The sequence below is a fragment of the Typopeltis vanoorti genome, chromosome 20 (genome assembly GCF_054136105.1).
Source record: "Typopeltis vanoorti isolate ZY-2024b chromosome 20, IOZ_Tvanoo_1.0, whole genome shotgun sequence".
Lineage (NCBI taxonomy): Eukaryota > Metazoa > Arthropoda > Arachnida > Uropygi > Thelyphonidae > Typopeltis > Typopeltis vanoorti.
The window spans coordinates 61810166-61812862 of NC_143568.1; the positions used below are offsets into that span (position 1 = coordinate 61810166).

General features: G+C 36.2%; 1 pseudogene; it reads right to left on the reverse strand.

Moving 5' to 3' along the window:
- Positions 1-1178: 1178 nt before the first annotated feature.
- LOC150095485 (U6atac minor spliceosomal RNA) lies at positions 1179-1280 on the reverse strand (annotated as a pseudogene).
- Positions 1281-2697: the final 1417 nt, after the last annotated feature.

The following is a 2697-nucleotide window of genomic DNA, read 5'->3' on the forward strand; positions in this document are numbered from 1 at the left end:
GAAACAGAAAGGACAATAATAGAATCGAAAGAAATAATCCTTAACCCTGTACATATTAACAGTAACCTGAGTTGCAATTTGTCAGATTGTCTGCTATCCAATATTGGCGTGCTCGAGATCTTAAATGCACACTTTTTGCCTAATAATACAGTTAGAGAGAGGTCTTCTTTTTTAAACCTTAACAGTTATTTGCTAATGCTTTTTTGTACTGTTCAGAGCCAGTTCCTGTATGGTTATCTTGCTGGTTATTTCTATGTTTTTTGCACCTGAAGAAGTCTGTGAAAGACGAAACTAGTCATGCGAATAAAATTTGTTTTTATTATTTTTTTAATTCTCGCTGTTCTAGTCATAAAATACTAAATTATATATATATATATATATATATATATATATATACTAGGTGGGCTCTGCTCCCCTAGCACCTACGCTTAAGACCTTTTGCTTAAGAATTGTATTTTCAGTACATATTTTACTATTAACTCATTCCCTTCCTTGAAAGGCCATCATTTTTTTTTTTTTTTTAGCTTTTCTTTGTCACCTGCCCATGAAATTGTAAACCTATAGTACATCAGTACTGTGGACAAGTTAAGGAGTTTTTTGTACTTTTGTCATTACTTTTATTTTGTTTTATCATTTTTGTTGTACTTTTTTTTTTTTTTTTTTAATCCAATCCAGAAACTCTAAAGTGGTTGTAGACTGCTAGATAAAATTCATCTCTCATCTGAAGACAATCACATACATCCATGCCTACAGTGTGATTTGACGCTGCAGCCTGCTGGTTGGAGAACAGGTATGTTAACCACTAAGCCAACCAGGCCAGCAAGTTGATATTTCCATATTAAAGCTTTCAGCAATTAAGATTTAGATTGTCCAGAGAATATTCCAATTCATTTTCGTTATTGGCTGGGACCAAGCATGGTCATCTGCATATAACAGTATCGAGGTGACTAAACTGTCAGTCTCCAGTAGCATTGATATATTATTATTATTATTATTTGTCACCTCCAAGAAGTCCAAAGACTCATCGAGGGAGGGTATCCACTCTGCAACTCTGCTTCCACCACTAGTATTTCCACAGAAAATCACAAACATCACGGCACGATTCAAACCCGCAGCCTCTTGACTGGAGAGCTGATACGCTAACCACTTGGCCAGCCAGGCTGGCAAAATTAGAATCCTGAAAAAATTGGCAGCAGTGCCTTAACCTTATATGTATTAGGCCCAGAGGCCGGTCGTCTTTATCAAGGGGAGTGCTAACTTTCTCTCCTTTCATACAACACATCATTTTTCTGTGTGTCCTTGGGGGGGAGGGTTCAGACTACTATGACAGCTCTACATGATTAAGCTTACATTATTATTAACCTCCTATCCACAATTTTCTTCCAAATCAGTCTATCGTGAGCACTCCAATATTCTTATATCTAACATTTTGTGCTTCTAAGGCATTTCTGACTAAATTAATACACCTAGACATTGGTCTTCCTCTGGGTCTCTTTCCCCATCTTGGGATCAAACACTGTTTTGCCAACCTTCTCTCACCCATTCTATTTAAGTGGCCACCATACCACATTAGATTAGTTTTGCTTACACATTCTTCAATGCTAACAATGTCAGGTTCCTTTGTAATATCATTTTTTAATATGATTTTGCCATTGATATTGATGCATCTGTTCACTCTCCTAATTTTTCTCAGAACCCTCATATCTGTGGTCTCTAGTCTTTGATTAAGTGATTTATTTCTAACTCAACTCTCAGATCCATAACTTAAAATGGTTTGACCACTGTCTTGTGTACTGCTAGTTTGGTGTTTTGGCTAATTTCTCTCTTATTCCATATATATTTATTCAGCTGGCTACCCACTATGCCAGCTTTGCTTATTTTGTCTATTTCCAGATTTAACTGGCCATCTTCATTAAAGCTGTGCCTAAATAGCTAAAATATTTGTTCTATTATATTTGTACTTGTTCTATAGGCTCTCCATTCAAAAATGCAGTTGAAGTGTTCAATGTTTCTGCCTATTTTCATAGTTTTGCTATTGCTGATTTCATAGCAAAATTCAATTTAGTTAGAAAATACTGCAGACTCCACTAGATGTGTTTAGGAGTACATCATCTGCATAAAGCAAAGCGCTAAGTTTGACATCTCCAATTCTAATATCAGTGTGATCCATATCGGTGAAGATAATGTGCATCCTTGTCTTACCCCTGATTTTACATCAAACCATCTTCCTGTATTTCCTTCAATTCTAACTGCTTACTCATAAGTTTCTCTTTCACAGTCTTTCTCAACCTCTTTTCAAGTAGGCTTGCATAAATCTTACCTGAACCACTTAGCAGAGAAATTCCTCTGTAATTCTCACATCCAGCTTCATTCCCTTTTCCACTCCAATTATCTGGAATTCGACCTTCTAACCAGGCCCTGTGAATTATGCAAAATTTTTATACTCCCATACTTAAGCATTTCTGACCGAACATCATCTACTCCAGCGCCTTTCCACATTTCAAGTTTTCAATGTTTTTTTCTACCTCAGGTATTGATATGTACTCTACTCCTGTCCTAAAATCCTCCTTAATTTCTAAATACTCTGCTTCCTGTCCTATTCCCTATATCCTCCCTGAAAATACAGCACCCTTTATGTTCTATCCCTATAACTCTATCATTTCTGTTAACCAGGTCTCACTGATGCCTATAATTTTT